We start from the raw sequence: 23746 nt of genomic DNA, 5'->3' as shown, positions 1-23746 counted from the left end.
AGCAAAATAACTGATGATGGTCGAAGTAGCACTTCGTCTTCAGGCCACGAGTGGCCTACCGGGACCATCCGACCGCCATGTCATCCTCAGTGGAGGATGCGGATAGGAGGGGCGCGGGGTCAGCACACCGCTCTCCTAGTCGTTATGATGGTATTCTTGACCGAAGCCGCTACTAATCGGTCGAGTAGCTCCTCAATTGGCATCACGAGGCTGAGTGCACCCCGAAAAATGGCAACAGCGCATGGCGGCCTGGATGGTCACCCATCCAAGTGCCGACCACGCCCGACAGCGCTTAACTTCGGTGATCTCACGGAAACCGGTGTATCCACAGCGGCAAGGCCGTTGCCATGGTCGAAGTAGAGAGGATATAAAATGTAGACTGGCAGTGGCAAGGGAAGCGTTTCTGAAGAAGAGAAATTTGTTAACAGCGAGTGTAGATTTACGCGTCAGAAAGTCGTTTTGAAAGTATTTGTATGGAGTATAGCCATGTATGGAAGTGAAACATGGACGATAAATAGTTTAGACAAGAAGAGAATAGAATCTTTCGAAATGTGGTGCTACAGAAGAATGCTGAAGATTAGATGGGTAAATCACATAACTAATGAGGAGGTATTGAATAGAATTATGGAGAAGAGGAGTTTGTGGCACAACTTGACTAGAAGAAAGGATCGGTTGGTAGGGCATGTTCTGAGGCATCAAGGGATCACCAATTTAGTATTGGAGGGCAGCGTGGAGGGTAAGAATCGTAGAGCGAGTCCAAGAGATGAATACACTAATCAGATTCAGAAGGATGTAGGTTGCAGTAGGTACTGGGAGATGAAGAACCTTGTGTAAGTGGGCTGTTTAGGTTTTCTTATTGGTAAAGCCACGTAGTGCTCTGTATGAAAATCACTGGCTGTGCTGTGTGCAGTCTGTGGCTAGTTTGCATTGTTGTCTGCCATTGTAGTATTGGGCAGCTGGATGTTAACAGCGTGTAGCGTTGCGCAGTTGGAGGTGAGCCGCCAGCAGTGATGGATGTGGGGAGAGAGATGGCGGAGTTTTGAAATTTGTAAGACTGTCATGAACTGCTATATATAATATGACTATTAAGATCGAGTAAATATTATTTTTTTCAAAAAAATGAGGGAGCACAAAAAGACATTTACCTTCACAGGAACTGCATTCATAATTTTCTTTTCAAGTACTTGGTAACTTTTTTGGTAGAATAACTTCCTGTCTGCATGTCAAGAGTCAGCACTATCTTTCCATTGGAAGGACAACACTACTTCTTCAAGACAGCATGGAAATCCACTACTTCTGTGTGCATTTTCTTTTACTGCTCAGACTTTGAGAAAAACACTGCTATTTTACTGTGATGAACGATCAGGACTGTCTTTATGGACTGTGAAAAAATTTTAGCTTTTGACCAACAGTGTATCAATAAGTGTGTGCATATGATTTCTTTGTTATTGTAATTGTGAAAATTTTTTTCACAAATATGTATTGGCCAGTGCCCAAAACAATTTGTAAATTTTTTTGTGGGGAGCATGGGGGCTATGTAAGTAGGCTGTTTAGGTTTTCTTATTGGTAAAGCCACGTAGTGCTCTACATGAAAATCACTGGCTGTGCTGTGTGCAGTCTGTGGCTAGTTTGCATTGTTGTCTGCCATTGTAGTATTGGGCAGCTGGATGTTAACAGCGCGTAGCGTTGCGCAGTTGGAGGTGAGCCGCCAGCAGTGATGGATGTGGGGAGAGAGATGGCGGAGTTTTGAAATTTGTAAGACTGTCATGAACTGCTATATATATTATGACTATTAAGGTAAATACAGTGTTTGTTCTGTATTAAATTCTTTCATTTGCTAACTATGCCTATCAGTAGTTATTGCCTTCTGTAGTTTGAATCTTTTATTTAGCTGGCAGTAGTGGCGCTCGCTTTATTGCAGTAGCTCGAGTAACCAAGATTTTTGTGAGGTAAGTGATTTGTGAAACGTATAGGTTAATGTTAGTCAGGGCCATTCTTTTGTAGGGATTTTTGAAAGTCAGATTGCGTTGCGCTAAAAATATTGTGTGTCAGTTTAAGCACAGTCTTGTATAATTGTTCAAAGGGGACGTTTCACTTGCATAGGATAGAGTAGCATGGAGAGCTGCATCAAACCAGTCTCTGCACTGAAGACTACAACAACAACGAGATGTTTGTGACTGGATCGAGGATTTTTTTGCTCGGGAGCATGCAGCTCGTTAGTTTGGATGGAGATTCATCGACAAATGTAGAAATAATTTCAAGTGTGCCCCAGAGACGTGGGTTTAGACCCTTGCTATTCACGTTGTATATTAACGACCTTGCAGGCAATATTAGTAGTACTCTTTGACTTCTGCAGATGATGCAGCTATCCATTATGAGGTACTATAGTAGTGGACATTAGTATAATGGCATGGATGTTTGCAGGAAAATTTTTGTGTACTATGCACACACTATGTGTTCAAAAGTAGTCACACACCCCCAAACATACGTTTATCATATTAGGTGCATTGCGCTGCCACCTACTGTCAGGTACTCCATATGAGTGGCCTCCGGTAGTCATTAGACATCGTCAGAGAGCAGAGGGGGCACTCCATGGAACTCACGGACTTCGAACGTGGTCACGTGATTGCGTGTCACTCGCGTCATACGTCTGTACGAGAGATTTCCACGCTCCTAAACATCCATAGGTCCACTGTTTCCGATGTGATAGTGAAGTGGAAACGTAAACGGACACGTACAGCACAAAAGCGTACAGGCCGACCTCGTCTGTTGACTGACAGAGACCGCCGTCAGTTGAAGAGGGTCGTAATGTGTGATAGGCAGACATCTATCCAGACCATCATACAGGAATTTCAAACTGCATCAGGATCCACTGCAAGTACTGTGATAGTTAGGTGAGAGGTGAGAAAGCTTGGATTTCATGGTCGAGCGGCTGCTCACAAGCCACACATCACGCCAGTAAATAGTAAACGACGCCTCGCTTGGTGTATGGAGCGTAAACATTGGACAACTGAAGAATGGGAAAACGTTGTGTGGTGTGACGGATCACGGTACACATTGTGGCGATCCGATGGCGGGGTATGGGTATGGCGAATGACCGCTGAACGTCGTATGTCAGTGTGTGTAGTGCCAATAGTAAAATACGGAGGCGGTGATGTTATAGCGTGGTCGTTTTTTTCATGGTTTGCACCCCTTGTCGTTTTACCTGGAACTATCGCATCAAAAGCGTGCATTGATGCTTTAAGCATCTTCTTGCTTCCCACTGTTGAAGAGCAATTCGGGGATGGCGATTGTATCTTTCAACACCATCGATCACCTGTTCATAATGCACGGCCTGTGACGGAGTGATATAACGACAGTAACATCCCTGTAATGGATGGCCTGCACAAAGTCCTGATCTGAATTCTACGGGACACCTTTGGGATGTTTTGGAACGCCGACTTCGTGCCAGGCCTCACCGACCGACATCGATACCTCTAATCAGCGCAGCACTCCGTGAGGAATGGTCTGCCATTTCCCAAGAAACCTTCCAACACCTGATTGAACGCATTCCTGCGAGAGTGGAAGCTGTCATCAAGGCTAAGGGTTGCCTAACACCATACTGTATTCCAGCATTACCGATGGAGGACGCCACGAACGTGTATGTCATTTTCAGCCGGGTGTCCGGATACTTTTGATCACATAGTGTATATGCAGTAGTATGAAATCCAGTATACCGACAAATGCGGTCAAATGGTATCGCATTTGATGTTAGTAATTCAGTGTATAACAAGACATCAACGCTTCAGGTGGTTGAGGGTGGAACGCGGTAGCGCGAAAACTTAGAATCCAAAGAGAAAAACATAAGTGACTGACGAATGGGACGAGCCAACTCATACAAGTACCTCCGTGTAAAGACTTGTATTGGGTTTGGAATGCACTGAACCCATACGCACAGTCACAGGTAAATCAGGTGACAGCTGTCGAATATATGAGTAACTGTAGACCCCAGCAATGTTCTGCAGTAAAAAGTTGACTCAGGTCATAAGACCGCTTCATATAACACGTTGTGAACCCTTTATTCATCTCTCTACCATCGATGTTTCTACCATTTTGTGATCATTTATACACCATATAGACTCTTCCGCCAAACGCGCTTTAAATGTAGTGAAATTTAAAAATTGCATTATAAATTGTGAAGGAACGGAATCAAAAGTATGGAACAGGCACCGACGAAGAGCATTCTCGGATCCTTTCGTCATCTTCCAGTTTTGTTTCGTCAGCGTAAAAAACCGTAAATGGCGAGTAGTGTAGGATTTCCAATTCTGTGAATGAATGAAAGGAGTTCGCGTCTTTTCCGTCAACTGAACAACAAGGCGTCTGTTGATCTTACGTCTCCTTTGAGTTGGGCAAACATTGCGTCACCAGTTACAATTCGCCTATAAGATGTTATGGTGTTAACATTTTCACTTGGTAATTTTCTGTCGACAGATTTTCCAGTTTTACCGAAAAGAGAAGCCTCCGAATGAGATCGAGTATGAAGCCCTGAATTATCTTCGTCAGACACAATTTGGTTGCAGAATGTAAAGTAAAATACTGCTAAACACAAAAATACAGAAATTTGGATGAGAGTATTGTCCTCTTGGGCTCGTCATCGCGCTTTTTCTTTCACAGCAGATGACGACTTTGTTCTTCTCTTGTGGAAGTAGTACACTTCCTCTTCCTGGTTCTCTCTGTGTCCCACTCTCACCTCGCAAGCAGTTCGCATCTTTAGTTAGGGCTTTCCACCGGCAGCCGATCGCATCACATTTCTGCGTCATGTCGTCACATGAATCTGTTGCATGCCGTCATCGTTATGACGTATTCACTCATCTCTTCCACGCTGGCGACAAGTTAGAAAGTTTCTGAGGAGAAAGACGCTATTAAAATTTTCACCGAGAGATGACGTCTGCTCAGTACGTTAAAAATGGCGTCAGTACACGTATACTTCAACTCCTCACGAACACACTTGAGCATATTGACTAGAAAAGTTGCTCCTAATATGGCGGTAACGCCGAGGGGTAAAACTACATTCTGTGACGGGTAAAATCATAAGTGATCAGTTGAGTTTCGTTCACGAAACTAAATTATTTTTAAAAGATCATTACTTTTATCACTATTCCGTAAGGCTGTATCTAATACTGATTACATAAGTTATAAGTAAATACATTTGGTTTCAAATTCTAGTGTGAACACGTAACACAGTGTGGTGGAGGTTACAGCTTGTGAAACGAATGCATGATCATCATCTTCCTCACGCAGAGTACCTGCTACATACTTTGGACCATGTAACTATGATAGTAAAATCAAGACTCATGCATCACATATGCTTAATTGTCTCATGAAAACTGCCGCAATAGGCCAGAAGTTGCTCCATTTTTCACTTTACAACAATAAATGAAATAACTGAGAACTCAACTCGACAGTAACTGTGTTACGGCTACAACATCGCTGCATGGCGTACACAGCATTATTATTATTATTAGTGACAGTGGTCAGACACAAAGCATTGGCAGCGTGAAGACTTTCAATTTCTCTCTCCTACTTCAGACGTGACAGTCCAGCAATCAAGCGCTTTACAAACAGTAAATATAGTGCAAACATTTTAATTTTGGTGACTTTAAACGAAGGTGGAGAGTATGAGTGACGCAAGTGTGAGTGGTGAGAGTAGTGATGTAGAAGAAGCCTGTTTTGTAGCTTTCTTTCCTGAGATGGAATTGTAAATATCACTCGCGGTGCACTGAGTATTACTTCGTCAATCTATGAACAGGCTGTTATAAATGAGCAGTACCTATTTATTGTGTCTTTGACTTGTCAGTTCGTGGTTTAATAAAACGCCAAAAAAAGCTAAATATCATTTTCCTTTCGTCCAAGGGCGTCCATAAGATAGTTTGCAAGGGCTTGGGAGGATGAGGAGGGGGGGGGGGTGGGGGGGGGGCGAGGCTAGACCTGGGGGTATCGTGCATTTTTAATATTTTGGAACACAAATGGCGACTTGTAAGAAGCCATAAAATAATTTCAGATCAGACAATGTTAAGAACTATACTGAATTTTAAATCGTTTTCTTGAAAGAAAAACACATGAATCCACTATGTTTTTCTCCTTTCCCAAAGGGCAGGGGGGGGGGGGGGAGGATCCAGGTTCCTCCTTGCCCACAGATATGGGCGCCCATGCTGTCGTCATTTTTAAAATAAAAGTGTTCAGAGAAAATTCTTTTTTCGTTTGGAGTTTAGTTAATCGCTAAGGTTAAAACTGGGGGAGAGGGAAAATGTGGAGGGAGGGGAAGGTACTAGCTAATATCTGAATGCACTCAGGGGTAATGGTCTCAGAAAGATAGGGAACGACTGTTTTAGAACCTTCTTGAAGCTTTATTTTTTCACAGCAGATGGCAGGCAGATTTAGTTTTAAAATTAGCGAGCATATCGTTGAGTTACTACCGAGCAAGCGAACACCGGCGAACGCCAGATGTGCGCGACATCCTGATGGCTTTCCGGTTCAGAACTTGTTCCTTGATAGCCCTTTTTTTATTTTATTCATTTTCCGTTTCCACTTTTCTGTGTTCGATGTATATTGCAATCCGTTCTATAAGCCTGTAGCCCAAAATGGTGTTGCAGAAGAGTACCCTTCCAGAAACAGGCATAAATACACAGCATACCACTTGCAATGAACATAACAACAGATGTAGTATCGCTCGTGTCTTTAATCAGTCGCGAGAATCAAATATGTACTTGCCCCTGAGATTCTGATCAGTTCTGTCTGATCGAATTATTCGGATAAATCTTTATGTACATAGTCAAAAGATTTTCTTTTATCTGTACATTAAAGGACTGGTATAGCTTTTTATGTTTGTCAGACACGTGCTTCCGCGTGAGTCTATTTGTTCAAAGTTCAAGTGTCAGGAAGATTCAGGATCCAAACTACCTCACACTGATTAGCTACCTGTGACGTAATTAGACGTAATTTTTGTGATTAAAGTTTTTCTCATTTCCGATGTTTCAAAAACACAACATGGTAATATACACCATTTGTAACGTATGTTCCATTATAGTGGAATCAAGATGGCTAAATGTAAGCAGCAGGCAAGCTATTAGTGATGAAGCCATCATTTTCTTTTTCTTTTTAGGACTCGAGAAAACGTATTCAATGGACTCACTTTATTTGCTGCTCTGCATGTTCTGGTCTGTAAAGAGGATGTGGTAAAAAAAGCCTATTTTGAAAAATGACTGCGTATTTCTGTTCGCCACCTTCTGCGTAAACAAGTTTTTTTTTAACTAAAAGGAAAAATGAAAAGAAGCATATCACATCTGAGCTTGTTCCACATTCGCAAGGTGCTCAGAAAATTCAGATAATTGAAGTAATCTCGGTCATGTTCCAAACTGGGAGCGCTCTCTATTGAGCTAAACCGTCCTCGGTGGGACTTGACCTAAACTATGCGAGATTTTTACATCATTTCAAGGAGAGTTTAACTCTACGAGTAGGGCACACATGTAGCAATGTCTGTAAATGTTAAATTATTATACTGAAAATCATATTCTTATGAACTGCGAAGTGGGGTTCTTTTTAATGTTGAGAGACAAAGTGCTTACTGTTCCTCTTTGGTAGTTCTGATGTAAGCGATCAGAATACCACAATCCGGGCCATTAAAATTACGACACAATGAAGGAAACTTGCAACAAACGTCAAATTGGCTCGAAATATTCCAAATAGGTGTATACGCATATGATTAGCATTTCAGCACAATTGCGGTAAGTGGAGGCATGACGTCAGCAACTATATGGTTTAACAAATTATACAATAAAATGCAGAAAACGGAAGAAGTTTCAATATTAATTTTCTTTCTTACTTGATGACTAGTTTCAAGCTGAAACTCATTATCAAATTACCAGCTAAGCTATGCAGTAACATACATTACGACACCCTCATGACTGTTCACTCTAGTTAATCACATCTCGTAAAGCAGTACGGTACCTGAAGATGTGAAGGCGAATGAAGTTCAGCTTTGTACTGTGTTTCAAGATGTGTTTAACTAGAATTAACAGTCAAGTGGATGTCGAAATGTATGTTATTGCATAGTTTACTGGATGATTTGATGATGAGCTTAGGCTCAAAACTAGTAAGCATGTAAGAAAGAAAATTAGTATTGCAACTTTAACTGTTCTCTACAGTGTGTTACATAATTTTGTAATTAATGCCATCAACATGCTGTATCCACAGTGTCCCAGAAATGTCGCTACAAACTTCAAGGCATTGTAGAATATGTCTTGAAGAACAAATCGAGGACAGGAACCCGTGTCCGGAAACGTCATCCAACGACGGTACAGAGTGTCAAAGTTCCAGTCGCCAGCGCCTGCCACTAGGCCACCCATTCGGCATCAAACGTGACTTTGTACGTTGACGGACCGTGGGCGGAACGTCTCGCAATGTTGTTTGTTATTCAGTGATCGTGAATCATTGCCACGATCGCTAGTGGAGAAGCTGGAGCTAGCTGCTGCGTAAACAGACCCTGTCTCCTATGAATGTAATGCCCTGTAGCCTTGGCGGATGACGGTTTCGAATACGAGTTTCCATCTGCAGTGTATTTTCCTCCTGTGTACCAACAACACTGGAGAATTTAGATGGTACCAGGAGAAAAATACACTGCAGATGGAAAGCTGTGTCTGAAACAGTCATCCACCAAGCCAACAAAGATTCACATTCATAGGAGACAATGCCCTTCTATGCAGCAACCCCACTGTCAATCGTGGCAAACAGTTGTGATCAACAAATAACAAACAACACTGCGAGACGTTCCGCTCGCAATCCGTCAGCGTACAAAGTCACATTTGCTGCCAAAGGGGTGGCCTAATGCCAGGCGACAGCACCTATAGTTTCGACGCTCTGTAGTGTCGTTGGATGACATTTCTGGACACCGGTACCTATACTCAATTTGTTCCTCAAGACCCCCTCTATGGCCCTCTAAGTCTGTCACAACAATTTGGGATACCTGGTATAAAGAAAGATCATGCAAACGTTTTCGTATTCAGAAGTCGCGTTTGAATATTTTTTTCGAGGAGATCGTGTTGCACCTCGTGTGAGGAGGGGAAATATCTACCAGTACATGTCAGGATTCGACAGTGGCAGAATCGTGACCTATCGAGACTATGATTTGACGTTCCGCTATATTGATGACCGCAGTGTTCGGTATCTGATGACTACCTTGCGAATATGGAATCGAAAGGTTCAGGAGGGCCATAACGAACGCCATGCAGGATCTCAGTGGCCCCACCCGACTAGCCCCCGAGAGGACAGACATACTGTTCGCTTGCCAGTGCAGGATCGTGTAGCCACTCCACGTGTCTAGAGTCTGGAAATACACTCCTGGAAATGGAAAAAAGAACACATTGACACCGGTGTGTCAGACCCACCATACTGGCTCTGGACACTGCGAGAGGGCTGTACAAGCAATGATCACACGCACGGCACAGCGGACACACCAGGAACCGCGGTGTTGGCCGTCGAATGGCGCTAGCTGCGCAGCATTTGTGCACCGCCGCCGTCAGTGTCAGCCAGTTTGCCGTGGCATACGGAGCTCTATCGCAGTCTTCAACACTGGTAGCATGCCGCGACAGCGTGGACGTGAACCGTATGTGCAGTTGACGGACTTTGAGCGAGGGCGTATAGTGGGCATGCGGGAGGCCGGGTGGACGTACCGCCGAATTGCTCAACACGTGGGGCGTGAGGTCTCCACAGTACATCGATGTTGTCGCCAGTGGTCGGCGGAAGGTGCACGTGCCCGTCGACCTGGGACCGGACCGCAGCGACGCACGGATGCACGCCGAGACCGTAGGATCCTACGCAGTGCCGTAGGGGACCGCACCGCCACTTCCCAGCAAATTAGGGACACTGTTGCTCCTGGGGTATCGGCGAGGACCATTCGCAACCGTCTCCATGAAGCTGGGCTACGGTCCCGCACACCGTTAGGCCGTCTTCCGCTCACGCCACAACATTGTGCAGCCCGCCTCCAGTGGTGTCGCGACAGGCGTGAATGGAGGGACGAATGGAGACGTGTCGTCTTCAGCGATGAGAGTCGCTTCTGCCTTGGTGCCAATGATGGTCGTATGCGTGTTTGGCACCATGCAGGTGAGCGCCACAATCAGGACTGCATACGACCGAGGCACACAGGGCCAACACCCGGCATCATGGTGTGGGGAGCGATCTCCTACACTGGCCGTACACCACTGGTGATCGTCGAGGGGACACTGAATAGTGCACGGTACATCCAAACCGTCATCGAACCCATCGTTCTACCATTCCTAGAGCGGCAAGGGAACTTGCTGTTCCAACAGGACAATGCACGTCCGCATGTATCCCGTGCCACCCAACGTGCTCTAGAAGGTGTAAGTCAACTACGCTGGCCAGCAAGATCTCCGGATCTGTCCCCCATTGAGCATGTTTGGGACTGGATGAAGCGTCGTCTCACGCGGTCTGCACGTCCAGCACGAACGCTGGTCCAACTGAGGCGCCAGGTGGAAATGGCATGGCAAGCCGTTCCACAGGACTACATCCAGCATCTCTACGATCGTCTCCATGGGAGAATAGCAGCCTGCATTGCTGCGAAAGGTGGATATACACTGTACTAGTGCCGACATTGTGCATGCTCTGTTGCCTGTGTCTATGTGCCTGTGGTTCTGTCAGTGTGATCATGTGATGTATCTGACCCCAGGAATGTGTCAATAAAGTCTCCCCTTCCTGGGACAATGAATTCACGGTGTTCTTATTTCAATTTTCAGGAGTGTATTTATGATAAGGAAAGTATTCACGGGGACAGTGTCATGAGGTCTGGAGCACCATGAACTCTCAGATAGGCGCCCGCTGCAGCATCAGAGAGAGAGGATGTGGACAGCGATGCACCAAACGATAATACCGGATACACGAGTGGCGCCACGTCGTCTTTCAGACGAGTTTCAGTACTGCGCACAGCATCACGATGTATTTGACGGTACGGGATCCGACAGAGTACACAAGTTCTCCTCTATTTAGCATGGCCCGTAATTTGGACAACATCCATCACATTACTGGCGTGTTAAGGTAGGTAGCTGTGCCGTATCTTCCAGCCCTCCGTCACGTTAACTTTCCGCAAGGTAACACAAGACGACATGTTTCCCATGTTTTTCTGACCTATCCTGTTGCACAGGGTGTTCCACAATTTCTCTGGCCAGCACGTTGTCCATACCTCTCACACAGAGAACACATCTGGTCATGGATTACTTAGAACGGGCACGCCACCACTTGCCAGTCACTACGACTAATGAACTCTAACATAAAGCTGAAACAACATGCAGTAACGTATCTGACATCCAATTTTAGATCGACTCGATGCACAGTCGTTTTAGAGCCACTGTTGCTGTCGAAGCTGGCACTTTTGTGCGCTAAACTTTGCTCTCGATATAAACCTCAACATCACCTTCAAATTTAATCTTGTATTGTTCTTGGTATACTTTATATACACAATAAGTAAAATTTAGTTGTTTGTTGTCTCCAAGGTGTTGCTGTTTTAACAGCCAGCAGCGTGGTGTAACTGAAAGTTTGGGTCAGAAGACTTGGAGCAGAAACAGAAGTCCCAGTTGGCACTACACAGGCGATAAGTCTACTCTGGCAAGATTGATAACTCATGTTAGTGGCGGAAAATAATTCATAAACTTTATTTGGCTTGCAAGCGGACGAGAGATGATGAACTGCATTACTCATTAGTGCGTACTGAATCGTCCAGATATAAATAATACACGTTTCTCAAGGACTCATGAAGTAAGATCGTCTATTGGTGCTGATTCGTCGTAGTCTGGAGTCATTAATATCGGCGGATTCCTTTGTGTTATTCGAGAGGGGAGAGCTACATAACGGCGTTCATGTTTCTGCCTTTCCTTTATTCCCCACTGATCCATAATAAAGTATAAAATAACTACACGTCCGGAGGACGTCTGCGGCAAACTACTTACACTAGCTCATTGTTCACAACATTAGTGTACGATTTCTCTATTGTTCCCCTCTGTTCCTGTCTCAGTATTGGCCTGTCAGTGGCTTGTCTACTAAGACTGACAGGTTATGTTTACTGGATATTGTAAGCTTCCATCAAAACTATAGGAGATAGCCGGCCGCGGTGGTCTAGCGGTTCTAGGCGCTCAGTCCGGAGCCGCGCGACTGCTACGGTCGCAGGTTCGAATCCTGCCTCGGGCATGGATGTGTGCGATGTCCTTAGGTTAGTTAGGTTTAAGTAGTTCTAAGTTCTAGGGGACTGATGACCATAGATGTTAAGTCCCATAGTGCTCAGAGCCATTTGAACCATATAGGAGATACGACATGATTCGCTGATATGCATACCGCGTTTCCTCTGTCCCACGATTCTGTGGCGTAGCCCCACACAGAAGATGAGGTAGTAGTGTCTATCGTTCGCAAATATTACGTTTATAACTACTATGCTCTGAAAGTGAATTTCAGGTCACCCACACCAAAAATTCTATATTTCACAAAATCACTAATGTCTGTGAAATTCATAACACTGAAAATATACATGTTATGGAAATTTAGTTTCATACTAAAGAGCACGTTATACAGTTTGGCTGGTGGAACTGTACATGATCTCTGACTGAGTTAGCATAGCGTGAAACTTAACGTGTTGTGTTTACGAGCTCTAAAAGTCGTGATATGGGATCAAGGAGAATCTTTATATACTTCAAGGGAATATCTTCCATGAAGCTGTATGCGTGGTCACAAATCACCAACAGTTGTCACTGGGGGGAATTTAATGAAACAATTGTCGAATCATTAAATGCGAGGCACGTTCGATGGCGGAATGTTCAAATGGAAGGTACGAAAAACAGTGGTACCGTCGATCCTGGAAAAGGACTTGGACATTCCTCGCCACATCTGGCTTTGCATTGTCCTTCCGAAACGCAGCATTTGGGGTTGCCTCAATGACAGCAAGTACCTCTGAGCCTATCCTGATGTAGCGGTAGCTATTTAGATCGTCCTCAGTACGGAGCTGTCTACATCGCACGTTGTAGGTTATCCAGTGCCACCCTAACAATCCCACAAGTCGTATGTCCACTATTCTCCAGCTATCAGATTGTGGCTGTTATCGTAGTGACAAAAGCGAATGTGACCATCACTGCAGAACAAACTGAAGTGAGCAACTCAGCACGCTGGCGAATAAGTCCAAGGACCCATTGCTGTCTTGGCGTTAGGAGGTAGGAAGACGATACGTTGATATGCTTGCCACCGGTGAAGTTAAGTATCAAACGACATCGAACCCTCCACACAAGCAAATTCACAACATCGAGTCAACGCTGTGCATGAAACAGCACTGTTCTTTACCATCTAGTGGACAAGATGTCGGGCATCCGACGGTGTAGTCAGTGTACGTGATCGTTGTCTTCGATCTTTTTCTAATCCAGTCGTCCCACAGACGCATCACTGGGGTGGTGGAATGCGCCTGTACTCACGAAAATTGACGGTATAATAAAAGAATTTCTCGGAGCCCGGTCATTCTGGTTCGTCCGTGCTAGAACACTTGCCGATATTGTGTCCTGAGAGAACGAACACGATGACATTGGCTTCTCGCGTCTTTTGACGACTCTTCACCGTACTGTTTGGTGTAACATTCATCACTGCAGTCGCATAAGTAAAGAGTGAAAGCTATCTTCTCCTCCACGACCTTAATCGTTTTATATTGGCGCATTATTCCACGAAGCCTTCGAATGTTGATACATTTGGCCTATTTATACTGTTATATATGTGGTGTCTGTTCTTTTGGACATGTCCGAACAACAGACACCATTTTGATTCTGCAGCCACTATGAATCAAGACATAAAGGAATGAAAGACGTCAGCTGCCAGTGAGCTCTGATTTATATGAATGGGGCAAGTTTAAAAGTTGTGCCACACCGGGATCCGAAACTGTATATCCTGGTTACTAGATAGGTGAGCTGACCACTACACCATCTGGACACAGTGTTCACCAGAACCGCACGGACTTACCTAGCTCTACTCCTGTCAGGCCAAAATTCTCAACTTACAACACACACTACTGATGTAGTGCCCCTGTTCATTAGGCTCATTACTCGCAGCATCCCACCGATTCCCGAAAGAGTTCAAGCTTGATGTGCATCTGCACTGGAGGATTCACCCTCCATCATTGGTAAATGCGATGGCCGCCAATGACCCCTTCAGCCTGAAAGAACAGACGCCACCTACGTAGTTAAGGCAATGACGGCCAACGATACGTTCAGTGCAGATGCACACCAAACGCGAACTCTAACGTAAATCGGCGACATACGGTGAGTAATGAGGCTAATGAACAGGGACACTGATTCAGTAGTGTGTCGTGTAATTTGAGAATATGGTCTGACGGGAGGTGTGCGAAAGTAGTAAGTGGGCTGCTTCTGTGTTGGCAGCGCTGTGTAGCGCTTGGCATTGGATCTCTGACTGCGCTTTCTTTGTAAGAGACTTAGTGGCTGGTCGGACTCGTTGTTGGAAGTTAATCGCCAGTACTGCTGGCAGTTGGTAGTTAGTCGCCAGCAGTGATGGAAGTACTGGTGGCCAGTTGGAGGTGAACGGCCAGCAGGAATGGATGTTAGACGTGAGAAGTCAGCATTGATGGAGGGAAGATGTCTGAAGTGTTAGCGTAGGCTAACGATCTGTACATGTTCGACTTGGAGATTGAGTATTATTCATGATTATATACCTTTGTACTAGATGTCAATGACGATTAATAGTCGCGTCTAAATTGGATGTCACATTATTAAGGTAAGAAAATACATTATTTGGTTTGCAACAAAATCTTTCCTTTGCTAACCATATGCCCATTAGTAGTTAGTGGCTTTAGTAGTTAGAATCTTTTATTTAGCTGGCAGTACTGACGCTCGCTGTATTGCAGTAGTTTGCGTAATGAAGATTTTTGTGAGGTAAGTGCTTAATGAAATGTATAGGTTATTGTTAAGATTTCGTTTTAGTCAGGGTCATTCTTTTTAATTAATTATTTGAAGTCAGGTTGTAATTTTTTTGAGCAGTCAGATTGCGTTGCGCTAGAATATTGCGGCTCAGTGTTGACATGATAAGAAAAGTGAAGAGAAAGTATGCTAAGTACGTTCACTTTTACTCAGCTGTTTCAGAATCAAATAACGTAGAAGTTTCATTTTCTCAGTCATTCTGCGATTTAAGCAGACACACACATTTAAATAAAGAAATTTCAAGGTAGTCCGTGGGGATATGGTGATTTCTGCGTCCGGATGGCATAATGGTCATTGCATCTGCCTTGCAAGCATGTGGCCCGCGTTCGAATACCAATCCAAATTTTCAACTTGCGCCATTGATGTAAATTAGTGCCCACCAGCAGCTAACATCTTTAATTCCTCCGTGTCTCTATGCTTTCTAGTGATGCATTTTTCTCAAGCACTCTTGTAGAAATTAACAGAGAGAATTTTTAGGGCGAGAGTTGCGCTTCAAAAGAGCCAGTATGTCAAAATAATATTGCAAGGTTCATACCTCTCCGGCGCTCGAAATGTGTGGGCAGTTTGCTCACTGCTGAGTCATGGACGTTGCTCCTTATCTCCGTATCGCTGAATTTTCCTCCGCTGGTGGCATTTAATCACTCAGGACAATAAAAATTTATGACTTCCAGCTGATATTCCACTCTGATATCTTCCACTGTCTTCCTAGCTTGAGAGAGGAATGAGTGTACAATTCTTTTTTGATCTTGCGCAAATATTTATGGTGACAATGAGGTTCGGAACACCGCCTACTTGTTTAAAAACCGAATACAGTGCTCAATTCGTAGTATTACAGGAGTTACTTGGCTACCACTTGTCTCGACTGTGCCACAAGAAGGCTGTGAGAACCGGACAAGCTATTCGGCTCAGACTTTGACACGCGGTGGCCTCTTACTGCAGCGAAATGTGAATGTAGTGTTCAAATGTTGGTTAGTTGGTTGGTTGCTTTGGGGAAGGAGACCAGACAGCGAGGTCATCGGTCTCATCGGATTAGGGAAGGACGGGGAAGGAAGTCGGCCGTGCCCTTTGAAAGGAACCATCCCGGCATTTGCCTGGAGCGATTTAGGGAAATCACGGAAAACCTAAATCAGGATGGCCGGACGCGGGATTGAACCGTCGTCCTCCCGAATGCGAGTCCAGTGTCTAAACACTGCGCCACCTCGCTCGGTGTGTTCAAATGTTCAAATGCGTGTAAATTCCTAAGAAACCAAACTGCTGACGTCATCGGTCCCTAGACTTACACACTACTTAAACCAACTTATGCTAAGAACAACACACACACACACACACATGCCCGAGGGAGGACTCGAACCTCCGGCGGGAGGGGCTGCGCAATCCGTGACATGGCGCGTCAAACAACGCGGCCAATCCGCGCAACCTGATTGTAGTGCTTGAAGATTATGTTTATCGTTATGATGTAGGTACACAGAGAGCGGTGTTGTTGATGAGAGAAAGTAGGACGCAACGAATAGTCTATTCGTCTCGAATACGATCAAGGAATCATTATGAAACGTCCCCTTACAAAAATTAGTGTATTGCTGTGCTGATAAACCTCTTACGTTATTTGATTTTCAAACAGCTGAGCAAAACTGAACGTACTCAGACATTGCTCTCTTTACTTCTTCTGACCATCACTAAACTGAAATACAATACTTTTAGTGCAACGCAATCTGACTTTCAATAATCCCTACAAAAGAATGGCCCTGACTAACAATAACCTATACCTTTCATGAATCACTTACCTCACAAAAATCTTCGTTACTCGACCTACTGCAATACAGCGAGCACCACTACTGCCAGCTAAGTAAAAGATTCAAACTACTGAAGGCACAAACTACTGATGGACATAGCAAATGAAAGATTCTGATAGAGAACAAACAATGTATTTACCTTAATAGCGTTAAAAAGTCATTTTATATATATACATATATATATATATATATATATATATATATAATTTTGTGACATCCAATTAAACAAATTACTTTTTTCTGATGGACACACGTCCAGATCGTCCGCTCTCAAAATTCTGCCATCTCTCTCCCCACATCCACCACTGTTGGCGGCTCACCTCCAACCGCGCAACGCTATGCGCTGTTCACATCCAACTGTCCAACACTACAATAGAGAATATTTCAACAATGCCAACCAGCCACAGACTGAACACCGCACAGCCAGTGATTTTCATACAGAGCGCTACGTGGCGTTACCAATATAAAAACCTAAACAGCCTGCTTACAATGTTACCTCTACTAAGGAGATTGACGGCAAATAAGGGAATTATGACAGATGACCACATCTTTCGGCTTTACATCTTGATTAGCTATTCTTTCATGTATCGTCCTCCTTAACTAGCAAAAGTTCATTCGTGGATATTCGACATTAAACGCTCGTTATGGAGCACGAAGTTTGGAAGACCCGCTCCCGTCAAAGATCCTTCAAAGATCCATACTCAGATGATTTTCACAAGCGCGGCTATGACTCGTGTTTTTTCTGGTAGACCACACTGGATTAGAACACACTTGACACGTACGTGCGAAGAGTAAACAGTACGGCAGAGCGCGGCAGGGAACTCCCTCACCACAGCTGGGAAGAACGCCGCGGACTGGTCACGGCGCGTCCTCAGAAACGCAGCGGCTTTTCCGAAGACCCGCGCATCGCGTCTCCGGGCCGCGAGGTCGAGTGTCACAGCGCAGGCAGCGGCCGGTGCGTCGCCGCGGTGTCGCCATGCCACCCGACTGGCGGACCTGCTCGAGAGTCCTCCTCGTCGGACTTCCCTGACAGCATGCTTCGTCTCCGGCCGGAACCTTCACGACTGTCCTTTCGCCATCCGAGTATTGCAGCGAAGTTGTACGATATTACCTTCTTCTTATACGTATGTACAGAGTACATTGGGCAGCAAATCATCTCCATCTACCGTACTGACGTGTAAATGAGGGCCCCTGCATACAGGGTGTTACAAAAAGGTACGGCCAAACTTTCAGGAAACATTCCTCACACACAAAGAAAGAAAATATGTTATGTGGACATGTGTCCGGAAACGCTTACTTTCCATGTTAGAGCTCAGTTTATTACTTCTCTTCAAATGACATTAATCATGGAATGGAAACACACAGCAACAGAACGTACCAGCGTGACTTCAAACACTTTGTTACAGGAAATGTTCAAAATATCCTCCGTTAGGGAGGATACATGCATCCACCCTCCGTCGCACTGAATCCCTGATGCGCTGATGCAGCCCTGGAGAATGGCGTATTGTATCACAGCGGTCCACAATACGAGCACGAAGAGTCTCTACATATGGTACCGGGGTTCCGTAGACAAGAGCTTTCAAATGCCCCCATAAATGAAAGTCAAGAGGGTTGAGGTCAGGAGAGCGTGGAGGCCATGGAATTGGTCCGCCTCTACCAATCCATCGGTCACCGAATCTGTTGTTGAGAAGCGTACGAACACTTCGACTGAAATGTGCAGGAGCTCCATCGTGCATGAACCAAATGTTGTGTCGTACTTGTAAAGGCACATGTTCTAGCAGCACAGGTAGAGTATCCCGTATGAAATCACGATAACGTGCTCCATTGAGCGTAGGTGGAAGAACATGGGGCCCAATCAAGACATTACCGACAATGCCTGCCCAAGCATTCACAGAAAATCTGTGTTGATGACGTGATTGCACAATTGCGTGCGGATTCTCTGCACTGAAATGAGGATTGACACATTGTTGGATGAACCATTCGCAGAAGTGTACCCGTGGAGGCCAATCAGCTGCTGATAGTGCCTGCACACGCTGTACATGGTACGGAAATAACTGGTTCTCCCGTAGCACTCTCCATACAGTGACGTGGTCAACGTTACCTTGTACAGCAGCAGCTTCTCTGACGCTGACATTAGGGTTATCGTCAACTGCACGAAGAATTGCCTAGTCCATTGCAGGTGTCCTCGTCGTTCTAGGTCTTCCCCAGTCGCGAGTCATAGGTTGGAATGTTCCGTGCTCCCTAAGACGCCGATCAATTGCTTCGAACGTCTTCCTGTTGGGACACCTTCGTTGTGGAAATCTGTCTCGATACAAACGTACCGCGCCACGGCTGTTGCCCCGTGCTAATCCATACATTAAATGGGCATCTGCCAACTCCGCATTTGTAAACATTGCACTGACTGCAAAACCACGTTCGTGATGAACACTAACCTGTTCATGCTACGTAGTGATGTGCTTGATGCTAGTACTGTAGAGCAATGAGTCGCATGTCAACACAAGCGCCGAAGTCAACATTACCTTCCTTCAGTTGGGCCAACTGGCGGTGAATCGAGGAAGTGCAGTACATACTGACGAAACTAAAATTAAGCTTTTCCGGACACATGTCCACATAACATCTTTTCTTTATTTGTGTGTGAGGAATGTCTCCTTAAAGTTTGGCCGTACCTTTTTGTAACATAACACCCTGTACAAGCCGCACCCCTAAACTTCGAGTAAGAAATTAAAAAAAAAAGAAAGATTTTGCACGAGAATAAGCCTCACACTAATTGAGAGGAGAAAAATTACCAAAACATTGTTTATACTTACGTGTGGGTATTTACCGTAAACATTTGTTCTAACATTTGATGCAACAAATTGACAACATACCTCTCTTTCTTACTCTCATCACTATCAGTGCTGGTATTCGCTTCATCGCTCTCACTCCTATCATTTTCTTCATTCTCTTCCGGCATTACGTTATCCTCAATGCCATCCAGCGCATTCGATATGCAGCATTTCTGGAACCCTTGGTGATGAATGATATTAAGGACCATGGAGGAAGAACCTATTCGCACAAAAGGGTGGCTGGTGGCTTCTTAATCTTACCAGACAGTGTAAGAACGTGATCTTCTTCCAGGAGCCAATCCGTATATATATTTCGGAGTTTGTCCTTGAACGATTTGTTTATGGCCACATCTAGTACCTGTAGGTTTGAAGTCATTCCTTCAGGTATTACGACAAAATCTGTCTTGTGCTGAAAGTTTATCTTTTACTTCAGCGGTTAGGTGACCCTTAACAGCACCCAAAACCAGCATGGCTCTCTTAGCAAGCAATTCCAAACGGCAGAGAACCGGTCCACCATCAATTGCGTTGCCATCTAGCCCTTTTCTTGGCAGTGAATCACTAAGCCTATAGGAAGGTTTTCTTTGGGTATGGTTTTTCTCTTCAGAATTACGTAAGGGAATAACAATGCCACATCGGCTGTGACAACTAGCATCACAGTTATTCTATTTTTTTTCGTTACCGGTCCCTCTTAATGAGACACTTTTTGCCACTTCCCTGTCTACTATCGTATTGCTCGGCATATCCAAAAATACTGGCGTTTCGTGAGCATTGCCAATCTGATGAATAGGGTAAGAGTGACACTTCCGCAAATGGGTGACATAACGCTGGAAGTCGACCACCTTCTCTTCGCAATGTGCTGGAATTCTCTGTGCTAGTGTAGTACTTCGGAGAACAACGCCATGTCTCCACATCAATCGACGACAAGAACCAACACTCGCACGAAATTCTCGTTGTGGCACGTTTAAGACTTTGGCGATTTCCAAGACCTTCAGTTGAATAATTTCTCGTGAGATAGGCATCCCATCTTTCCTCTTATCTTACCTTAGCTTCAGGTTCCGGATACTTGCCACATTTCGGCCCCTTGAACGATTTTCTCGTTGAAACTGCCTCCGCCGGCCGCTGTGGCCGAGCGGTTCTAGGCGCTTCAGTCCGGAACCGAGCTGCTGCTGCTGCGGTCGCAGGTACGAATCCTGCCTCGGGCATGGCATAGGTTAGTTAGGTTTAAGTAGGTCTAAGTCTAGGGGACTGATGATCTCAGATGTTAAGTCCCATAGTGCTTAGAGCCATTTGACCCATTTTGAAACTGCCTCCTCCCAGTTTTCTTCTGAAGCAAGCCAACGTCGCTCATTAGATTCGTCCAGTCTTTTGGCCTCTCTTGGTTTTGGTACTGGCATGACGCACAACTGTATGTTTTATACTTGCATCGTAACTACATCGAATTCCTTGACTTCATGATGCTTTTCGCTCTAAATCGTCGTTCATATCGTCATAAGTTACGTTTCCTTGCCACTGTCCAATTGAAACTATATTACAAGCTAACGAAACCATACTAGTAGAGCTGCACAATGTTAACGCCAGCAAAACAGCGCATTTTTGCATAATAAAGTGCCAGTTTCGGCTATAGACGCAAGTTGTATTGTTTCAAATGAGATTAATTTTTGTACAGAAATTGTTCGTAGCAAACACAAGCCGTATCCTAACTTTTCGATGGTAAAATTTGGACAAAAACTGCGGCTTGTTTTGGGTTCAGTACTGTACTAGACACTGACTGTACATTTATTTCAATATCTACTATTGGTGTTTCGCCCTTTTGGTCATTTTCAATTGGTTGCAAGTGCTGAAAATAGCAGTAGTCACCGTAATAAGAAAAAAAAAAAATTCCTGAACCTCTTATCGCTCGTGTCAACCTTCATCACATACATCTTCGTTGTGTGACGGATTGTGTGAAAAACCCCTGAAACTAAACTCTGCTTACTGCATATGACAGTAACGAACATCGTACTGGTCAAGTTGTAGTCATCACGATAAACAAAACTGGCGTTCTACGAGTCGGTGTGCGCAATATTAGATAGCGTAATCGGGTATGTAGGTTAGAGAATTTGAAAAGAGAAATGTATAGGTTGAAATTAGATATAGTGGAAATTGAGAGAAATTGCGGTAGCAGGAAGGAAACGATTCATGGTCAGGTGAGTGCAGGGGTATCAACACAAAATCAAATAGGGGAAATAGAGACTAGGTCTTATTAGATAATAATAGTAATTCACTCACGCTCCAATCTTCTTATTCATTATTATGAATAAGAGCTGCCGGAGATGGTGGTCGTATGCTTGCTTGTGTGAATGAAAGTGTGTGCATGTTTCCTTTTCTGAAGAAGACTGTGGCCGAAAGCTAGTGTGTAAGTGCCTTTTAGTTGTGTCTGTCTGCAACTTAACTTACCTCTTTACGGTAAGTAGTAATCTATCTTTTCCTTACATTGTTGATATCCCAACCTGTAGTTTCCATTGTTTGATTTAATCATTTTCGAATTACAGAAACAGTTGTACACTCGGAAAAGTCCTGCAGACAAGAGAAGGTAACAGATTATATAAGGGTAAACAGAGATTTAGAAATCAGTTTATAATTTAAAAAAAGTTTCCAATGGCATATGTGGGCTCCCGACCATAAATTATTTGTTATAATTACAGACTAAAACTGAAGAAATTACGGAGAGGTAAGGATAAGTTGAAAGAATGACAGGTTGTGATTGTTTCAAAGAGAGCATTAGCCACCTATGGTGTTGACTGAGACAATTCAAAATGAACATACTAGAAAATGAATGGATACTTTGAGAGATGGGATAGTGAAGGTAGCAGAGGAACAACTACGCAAATGGAAAATAGACTAGGTCCAGTAGAAATCCTTTGACAACGCATGAGATACTGAATCTAACTGTCGCAGGTGGGAATTATAAAAACGATGTGAGGAAGGCAGAACGGTATACAGTCGTCTAAAAATGAGATTGAGGCTAACAGGATGTGCATAATGGCTAAGCAGTAATGGACTGAGGAAAACTGCAACTTTGCAAAACAACTCATGATTATGAGAAAAATAGATAAAAATATTTGGAGAAATAGATGCCTCTGTATGAATATCACAACCTCAGGTGATACACCAGCATATGGAAATAAGGGAAAGCTGAAAGGAATATATAAAATGGATAACAAGGGAAACGTACTAAAAGGCAATAGACAGAAAGGAAGAGGAAGCTATTGACGATAAGATGGGAGATAAGATACTGCGAAAAGAATCTGGCAGAAAATGGAAAGACCGAAGTCGAAACAAGACACCTAGTATAGTCGGCATTTGATTACTGAGATACGTGGAACAACATATCAAGGCAGAACTATTCCCCCTGATATACGAAGGGTATGAGACAAGCGAAATAGCATGAGAGTTCAAGAAGAATGTAATGAGACCAATTTAAAAAGAGGCAGCTATTGACAGGTGTGAATGTGACCGACCCATCAGTTTAGCAAGTCATGCTGGAAGAAGTTGACCTCGGTGAAAATCAATTTGGATTCTGGAGAAACGTAGGAATACGCGTGACAAAAGTGACCCTACCACTTGACACATGTGGAAGACCGTACTAAGGCAACACTATTTCACCTGATATGCGAAGGAAGTTCCGGGAGAACAGCTTAATATTTTGAGGTTTGCCGATGACATTGTAATACATTCTGAGACGGCGAAGTACGTGAAATATCAGTCGTAGGTAATTAATGCTTTCTTGAAAATTGATTATTAGACACCAACAAAAGCAAAACAAGGGTAATGGAAAGTAGTGAAATTGAATAAGTATCCTGAGGGAATTCGACTGGAAAATGAGAAACTAAGTGTAGTAGTTGGATTCTGTTATTTGGGCAGAAAAATAACTGACAATGGCTAAAGTAGAGAGGATATAAAATGTAGACTGGCAATGGCGTGCCTGAAAAGGAGCTGTTAACATCGAATAAAAGAGAAAGTGTTCATAATTCTTTCCTGGAGGTACATGTCTGGAGCGCAACCTTGCACAGAATTCAAACGTGGACGATAAAAGTTCAGACAAGAATAGAATACGAGTTTTTGAAATTTGGTGCTACAGAAGAATGCT

General features: G+C 44.1%; 1 pseudogene; it reads right to left on the bottom strand.

The window, feature by feature from the left end:
- Positions 1–229: 229 nt before the first annotated feature.
- Positions 230–347, bottom strand: LOC124717425 (annotated as a pseudogene).
- Between the last annotated feature and the right edge of the window lie 23399 nt (positions 348–23746).

This window comes from Schistocerca piceifrons, chromosome 1 (genome assembly GCF_021461385.2).
Source record: "Schistocerca piceifrons isolate TAMUIC-IGC-003096 chromosome 1, iqSchPice1.1, whole genome shotgun sequence".
Taxonomy (NCBI): domain Eukaryota; kingdom Metazoa; phylum Arthropoda; class Insecta; order Orthoptera; family Acrididae; genus Schistocerca; species Schistocerca piceifrons.
Note: the sequence above shows the minus strand (reverse complement) of the source record. Positions and strands in the feature narration are given on the sequence as shown.